Genomic DNA, 8,882 nt, shown 5'->3' with positions numbered 1-8,882 from the left:
TGGCTCTCAATCTACTGAGCTATCCAGCTGCCTCTCCCCCTAGCTTCTTTTTTTTAAGAAGAAAGTAATATTAGTGGGTACTTTGAACATAGATAGCTAGTAACTGGGCTGTGGATGAAATATAAATATAACAGACTCTAGGCTACTAAAAATCCTTAGACTCCATACTTACCAGAAGAGCCTCATTGCAGCCTTCTCTACTCTGTCAATTATAATCTTCTAGACAACTATAATGTATACTAATTAATAAATTGCCAAATTTTCACCTTTCATGTTGACTTGTCTAGTGTGATCTTTAGCCATTAGAGAGCACAACACAGATGATTTCTTTTTTATTTTACATGTGCAAACACACAAATATCTAGTTCTTTTTTTTCCCTTTTGTCTTTATAATTCCTCAAAACCAATTTTTGGCACCCTATATTTCTCAAGGTATCTTCTAGACTGCTTATTTTGTTTTGTTTGTGTTTTTCACAAATACTGCTTAACAGTTTGAATTATGTTACAAATTATCTTTTGTGTTTTTATTTTTTCTCCTATTCTACTGTTACTCAATTACAAAGCATATATTTATTCTTCCTTTAATTCTGAAGGAAAAAAACCCCACAAAACTCTCCTAATAAATATAGTCAAACAAAAAAAATCACATTTACAGTCTAAAAATATCTCATTCTGAGGGGGCAGCTGGGTGCTCAGTGGATTGAGAGCCAGGCCTAGAGATAAGAGGTCCTAGGTTCAAATCTGGCCTCAGACACTTGCTAGCTGTGTGACCCTGGACAAGTCACTTAACTCCCATTGCCTAGCCCTTACCACTCTTCTGCCTTGGAACCAATACCCAATATTGATTCTAAGACAGAAGGTAAGGGTTTAAAAAAATAAAAAATCTCATATCTCATTCTAAATCTACCACCTCTTTTGAAAACAGAAGTAATATGTAATCTCACTAAAATCTAGCTGAGATTGTCACCAACCCTTTGGAATCTTGGTTGGTCTTTGCACTGAATTAGATTCCTAAGTCTTTCAAAGTTGTTTGTCTTTATGATATTGTTATCACCATATACTCTGTACTAGTTTAGTTGAGTCTTCCTGGGATTCTGAACCTATCCCTATCTAAATTCCTGATAGGACGCAGAATTATTTATATTTAGTATATTCATATGGCATATGATTTATTTACATACCAGATATACTTATTATAAGCCATTATTTGCATTATATACCATGTTATATTTATATGCCATAATTTGTTCAGTCATTCCCCAAATGATAGGTGTTCCTTTCTGCAAGTTCTGATACTGAATTCTACATTGCTTTATAGGAATATCTGAGAATAAGAAGGACCTGTATATGCACAGGGTCTTTAAATTTCAGAATTCCCTTTTGCTATAGCAAACTGTGACCCATTGATGACTTAGTGGAAATCCTAGGGAGCTGCCCAAGGTGGCCAGAAATTATGTAACTTGTCCAGAATCAGTCAACAAGATTCAATATTTGAACTCAGGTTAGGATTCAATATATAGCACTGACTCCAATAAAGATGATAAAGTTGATGATGGTTTAGTACTCTGAAATCTTCCACACTGGTAAAGAACAGTAAGTTCAGGTGAAACTAGTTAATCAAATTGAGGGATGCAAAACCTAGTTTATAGACTCATTACTCTTCTCATGGCCTGACAAGTATTTCTTGGATTTCCCTACATTTAAATGTCTTCTCTCCAAACTCCAATAGTCCTTCTACTAAGGAGTTAAAAGGAGTTCCATACTGAGAAATGATAAACACAGGGCAAAGAGACATACTTTTTTGTACACATTGTATTGAGTGTTTTTTCCAGTTTGCACTGAATTTTCAACATTTCAATGGTTGGTAGGAAACTCCCTTTTCATTTAAAATACAAATGTTGCTAGGCTCAGTTTGCTTTTTTAAAAAAGAAAAGATATCTTAATTAGTGGGGAAAAAAATCTATGGAATAAACATTGTTGCAGTAGGTTTTATAACTACAATGTGCTGAATAAACTGATTTGTGCACATGGAAAGGACCATGGTAAGTGAAGAGCTAAGTTTATGTTTTTTTTAACTGCATGTTTTTCAAAATCTTTAGTGATTTTGTGTTTTCTTCTTTCTTTCAAATATCAGCATCCCTCCCAATCCAACATATGAGCCTTGAAAGCTATCATTATCTCTGCCGCTAGCAGACAATCTATATCAAAACAGTTGTACACATAAAACTCTAACTACTTCTTGGCTGTATCTCTTCTGATCCAGCTGTTTCACTGAATAGCAGTTGGTGAATGGAGAGCTGGAACATGGGTAGCCCTGAGGCCTTATTTGCTAATGTTACTCACCAGCTGCTGCTTTATGTGGTGTTAGCAGGCAAGGTCTGGAAGTATGCCAGTTGCAGCAAAAACAAGAGAAAGTGAGGAATCTCTGAAGCCCTTCCATTTACCCCTGTCTGTCATCGTTTGACACTGAACATTGTTGAGTGCTATCCCCAGGGCTACTGCGGGACCCTGTTGGAGTTAAACGGTGGAGGGAGCTTATCCTAGTCCCTTCTGAACATGCTCTTGAATGCATATCTCTCCTATCATCTAAGGGGGACTTCTGATCCCTGCTATTGGTAGTCTTTTCAGCTTCGCATGATAAATTAGGTTGGAAAGGCAAAACAATTTCATTTTATAGAGAAATAATGCTCTCTGAGTATCTATGAGAAGAATGTAAATGCTGATTTTTTAAAAAGTACTCAAATTGATTATGTAATTTTTCAGTGAATAAATTAATACGTAAATGTAGATCACATTCAGTGATAGAATAATCAAATTTTTATTATTTTCCAAAATTCATTCTAAAAAAGAAAACTGTTAATTTTTTGCCCAAACTAGAGGAAACTTTTCGTCATTATTGAAGTATAGGAAATTGCCATCATTCTTCATGTAAATTTCATGAGCTGTAGAGATATGGAGCTGAAATAACCTGAGAGGTCATCTAGTCCTTATTTTGCAAGTGGGAAAACTGAGGCTCATAAATTTTAAAGAATTTACCCAACTTCACATAGGGAGTGTGCCTTTTAAAATTACTGTAAGCCCTGGGAGACTACATCTCCCAGGGATCCATGCTACAACTTCCTCTGACACCTCCCACTTCACTTCTTTTCTGGGAGGTGTTGGAGAAAGTATAAGAGAGAGGTTTTGGGGGCCTTTTAGCTCTCTCAAGCCTGGAGGCTCTTGGATCCTGAGCTCTCTCTTGGTGCCTTTTCCCCTACTATCCAACTCCTAATTTTCCCTAGACCTTCCCTTTACTAATTTAAATAAAACCTAGCTATTCTAAACCCTAATTGCTCTCAGATCTTTTATTTGAGCTCCAAAGGGCTCTGGTCAATTTCCCCCTGCTGGGCTCACTACCTTCCTTTCCCTTCCTCTACCTTCCTCTCTCCTTTCTCCCATCCAACCTTCCTATCTACTTTCTTCCCTTCACCTCCTCACAGGAGTGACAGAATCAAAAATTGAACTCAGGACCTCTGAGTCCAAACCTAGCACTCTTCCCTCTGTCCTAAGTTTCCTCCATAGGACAACTAAATTTCCATTTTGAACTAGCTGAATATCTAGACTCACCTGAAGGAAAGTTTATAGCAGTGATTCCCAAAGTGAGTGCTACTGCCTCCTGGTGGGTGCTGTAGCGATCCAGGAGGAGCAGTGATGGCCACAGGTACATTTATCTTTCCTATTAATTGCTATTAAAATTTAAAAAAAAATAATTTCCAGGGGGCCAAGTAATATTTTTTCTGGAAAGGGTGTTAGGCCAAAAAAGTTTGGGAACCACTGGTTTATAGGGAAGTTTCATGGAACTCTGTCTTGGATTTTATTACATTTAACGTTTTTATGATGACATCTGTGTAGAAAAAGACATCAATTTTGTGGGTGACAAAGTTGAAATATTTAACACAGACAATGGAATGAAAATCCCCTAAATTTTCCATTTGAACTCTCCTCATATCTTCCTCCTATGTTCACTTACTTCTTTTGATTTTTACCTAAAGTTCCACTTTCTATAAGTCTTTTCTGGCATTTAATGCTAGAGCCTTCCCTATACTGTTTATTTTTAGTTCATCTTATTTATATTTTATTTGTGTATAGCTGTTTGCTTTTGTCTCCATCATTAGACTATGAACTCCTTAAGAGCAGGAATTGATCTTTGCTTTTCTTTATATTGCTGGCACTAAGCACAATTTCTGGCACATAGTAGGTACTTAATAAAGGCCATAAAAGCACAAGATATATGACATATTCTACATAAAGCACTTACAAACTTCAAAAATGTCTATAAGTATTAGCTCAGTATTAGTCTTGGTCACACTACATCAGGAGTACCACTTTTACTTCTAGGTGCCTCATTTTAGGAAGGGCATTGAAAAGCTGGAGTGAATTATAAAAGAGACAAAGATGCTGATCACAATAGGAACCATGCTCTATAGGCAGAGGTTGATGGGATCAAAGATGAAAAGGATAAGACTTAAGGGGGCCTCAGTAATTGTCTTCAATTATTTTGCAGGAAATGATTTAGCAGGATTAGCTTGGGCACAGGGTTTTATTTTGTTAGATAATTACCTTTTTATTCCTTTACTTCTAGTGATTATTAATAAATCTTATAAAATATAATATTTGTTATATATTAATTTTAATTTTACAATACTTTGCTAACTAGACTTTAAAGATATAAGTACAAAGGATATTCAGAAAGGCTTCCTGTAGCATGCCAGGGAAACCAAGATTCAGAAATGAGGAGAGACAGGCTTCCCAGGAATAAAGACAGTCAGAAAAAATATCCACAGTTTGGAAATGGAATTTCTTGTTGGAAGAACCACAAAATTAGTGTCACTGAATCAAAGGGTATGTAGGTGGTGGTATATATAATCTGATCAGAATTTTTTTAAGAGTCTATTTTGTATTGGGCATGATATTAATACAAATACAAAAAACAAATAAAAAATCATTCCCAACATCAAGAAAATTACATTCTAATTGTTTAGGGATTAGGAATATAGAAAATTAATATTGAATTGGAATTTTTTTTTGAGAAATTATTTTCTCTTTAGCAAGTCCCATGAAAAAGTTTAATTTTAAAGCTCAGTCTCTTCCCCAGGCTATGAAACTGGGTTGGATCCACCCTATTTGTCTAGATCTTTTACAGGCAGGGTAGAGACCTGCCCTTTATTTATCTATAAATAAGAACTTGATTAGGTAATGATATCAGTATGCTGGACAGCAACCATTTTTAGACTACAGCAACTGCTAGATGGTAGGGAATTAGAGGGTCTCTTAGCATTGTGAAGAGTTGTTTCTTTTTTGTGTCTGAGGTTTTAGTTCAAACTGTTGTGTGACTGTTTTCCAATCAGAGATGTCCTAGAGAAGGACTTGAGTGATGATGTCAGAAAGGATATATATTGGCCAAGGAGACAGGAAGTTCTCCTACTTAACTGCCTAGCTGCTTGCTCTTTGGCTACTTAGTTGCTTACACTTAAAATTTCTGCTCTCTCTGGCCCAGCCTGGCTGCTTGCACTCACATTTCATCATTTGGGTCCCACTTGAGTTTTTTTGGCGTCCCTTTGGACTATGGAGAGAGTCTGTTGGCTAGTTAGAAATCCTGAGCAGCTGATTTAATAAATTACTATTTTAAAACTAAAAATACAGCCTCCAGAACATTTCATTCATTATGGGGGGAGGCTATGATAAAAAATACATGGCTACGAAACAGCATATAAACCAAGAAATATATACAAGATAATTTAAGGAAGTCAGAAGCAGTACTAACAAATACGGAAATTAGGCAAGGATTCTCATAGGAGGTGACATGTGAGCTGAATCTAGAGAGAAGAGGGATTTCCAGTATGGGGGACAGCCTGAACAAAAGCACAAGGACAGGAGATGAAATTCTGGGATTGAACAAGAGAACAAAAGAATTTTGACTTCTTTCTAGAGTATGTAAAGGGAATCATTTGAAATAAACCTAGGAAAGTAGCCTGAAGCCAAACCATTTATGGAGGGGTTTAAAAGCCAATTTCTGAATAACTAATTGTACAAGGACTAAAAGGACTGGAGAGGCAGTGACTTTCTTATTGTCATTGAAGATCTTTGGAAACTAATGGTGGGTGGAAGTTATGGTCAGAATTCATGTCCTATGGAAAGGTTGGGCTAGATAGCCTCAGAAGTCCCTTTTGACTCTAGCACTATGATAGAGTTCTTAGTAAATACTAAAGTGTTCTTTAAATGAGTTATTATTTATATTCTACCTCTCTGCAATAATGAAATATTTGTATTTTAATCAGTGTAAATAGCTACAGTAAAAGTAATTAGCATAGCAAGGCAGGGTCTCTGAAAATATCATTCTAGAACTGCTTATTCTTGGGAAGGATGAAAACTTTCTGAAGAAAGAATATGCCCGGCCACTTGAGCCTTCATATTATCAGGACCTAGACATTGCTTATAATCTATTTTCTCTACTATTACATGACCTTTGTGTAAATTCATACAGAATAATTCCTGGGGAATTCTGGAAATAAGGAAGAACTATACTGACAAGCTTCAATTCTTGTAAAAAAAAAAATCTCACCACATAAGATACTTTCTCCCAACAATTCTTTGTATACCTCATACAACATTATCCAAAGTTATGGTAAGAGGAAGAACCAGAAAGAATATACATTATTCATGCTTTAGTCATCTTGGTCTTAGACACTACTCCTGTGGAGTCACTGTTCCTGTCTTTCCCTAGAACTGTAACTTGTAGGAATAGTCTTCCCAGGTAGGTGCTCTAATCTTACTTCCAAGGGGTTTTTTTTTGTGTGTGTTCTCAAAGATGGCAAGGAGCAATTCTAGCTTTTTGTCTAGAAATGGAATGTATAGTATAAAAATAAGAAGCTCCCTTCTATTTAAAGGTTTGTTATAACGATTTTAACTGAGTGTTGGTTCTGTAAAGAGTCCAGGTGTTGGAGTCAGGAGATTTGGATTCATTTACTGGTGCTCTGGGAGGACAGGAAAAATCATTTAGCATCTCTGAATCCCAGTTTTGTTGTCTGCATGAGAGGGACAATACCACACTGCATTGATTGCCTAAAAGCACTGTTTTAAAGAAAGTTCTGTATAAAATAGCTAACATTTAACTAGTGACTCAAGGCTTACAAAGGATGGATAGGCAGCCCTGAAAAGGGTTTGTCAAGCCCTCACACTAGAGACACTAGTCCTCCCCTAACATGAAAACAAGAGAGGGGGGAGAGGTGCATAATGTTGGCTCTCAGAGTTAGCAAGATCTTAATTTATCTTGGTTGATATAAAATAGCCATATGACCCAGAAGAGGTCATTTAAATTCTCAGTCTGGCAATTTTCATCTAAGACTATAAATTGGAGAAGAATTACTAATTAGTGTTAATAGAGGGAATTTTTCTCACATGAAGGATTTCTATAGAAAATCAGTTCTGAACCATTTCCCAATATGTGTAATACATTTTTTATACCAGGATGCTACTTGTCAGTGAATGAATGACCTGAGTATTGAGTTACTTTTCCAACTGTTTTTTGGGGATGTTTCACATGCTGAGTGCAAGACCAAGAGTATGTCTACAGAAATGAGGACCTGGGAATGGGGTGCAGCAGATCTGATCTCTTCTACCTTGGGATGTTAACTAGGCCAATTAACACTGAAATGACAACCAGCTTTATGAGCCTGGTGCTTAACCTTCCTGAGCTGAATGGCCAAAAGGAGTTATATCTATAGACAGCTTTTCCCCAAGGTAAAATGTTTCTCCATATGTTCTATACATGTAATAGAACATGCCCTTTTGATCATGACTGGCCAGGCCTTTGATGGAATATAGTGATGCTTTTTAACTTCACAGCTGGAAAGATGCTTTTTACTCCAACTGAACCATACAATCTCTGATGACTTTATTCCAACACCATTTGTTTCCTGCTGTTATTTTTAAACTATCAACTTACATATTACTAAACTTGAAATAGTGTTTCTGCGTGTACTTGAAAATAGTTCCTTGGCTGGGTACAGAAATGGGAAAAATGCTTATATATGGCAGGCCACATTTGTCCCCTGAATGCTTCTCAGACTCTACCATCAGTCCAGTATAATGACTATCAGGAATTCTATATAATATCTTATCCATCAAAGATCATCTTCAAGCTGAGACAGTGATACCATTACATCCAAGTTCAGGTGTTCAGGATGTTTGAAAGAGTAGTTGCTCAAAAGTCTTTTATTATTTGGCAAGAAGTGTACATCAAGCTAATTTGGTGTGTTATTTATGAGTGATAGAGAGGAAAGACTTCAAATGTACAAATCCTATTTTTCATATCTGCATTACAAAATACCTAAGGCAGTGCTCTGTTCTTAACTAGACTCTCTAACCCTCCCTTTAAATGTATATTTAAATATGGTGACTACTGCTTACCTTTGAAGTCCAGAAGAGTGTTTGTATAATGTGTCACTTTTTTTCCAAAGCACTTTCAAAGGACTGTATGAACTGAAACAAATAAAATGGTTTGGCTGGGTAGTTAGAAATACACCAATTGGTTCATCCCCGCAATATACCCTTGTAGAAGCAATAATGTGTTTACTAGAAATTTCTCTAGGATACTGAATTTATATTTTCAGCAAAAAAAGGAAGTTGAGTTAATTTAAGTGTTCTTTACTTATTAAAAAAATCAAACTCTCATATATTTAGCACTTAGATCTTAGCACTAGCTGGTTCCTCTCCAACATTTGGAATGTTAGTAGCTTCTCTGCTATATAACATTATTTCCTGCCACTCTATCAGGGACTTAAGGAAAGCTTAATTTGATGTTTGTATTTTATTATGGAAATCATTCAATAATCTCATATAAT

Source organism: Gracilinanus agilis, chromosome 1 (genome assembly GCF_016433145.1).
Source record: "Gracilinanus agilis isolate LMUSP501 chromosome 1, AgileGrace, whole genome shotgun sequence".
NCBI classification, from domain to species: domain Eukaryota; kingdom Metazoa; phylum Chordata; class Mammalia; order Didelphimorphia; family Didelphidae; genus Gracilinanus; species Gracilinanus agilis.
Note: the sequence above shows the minus strand (reverse complement) of the source record.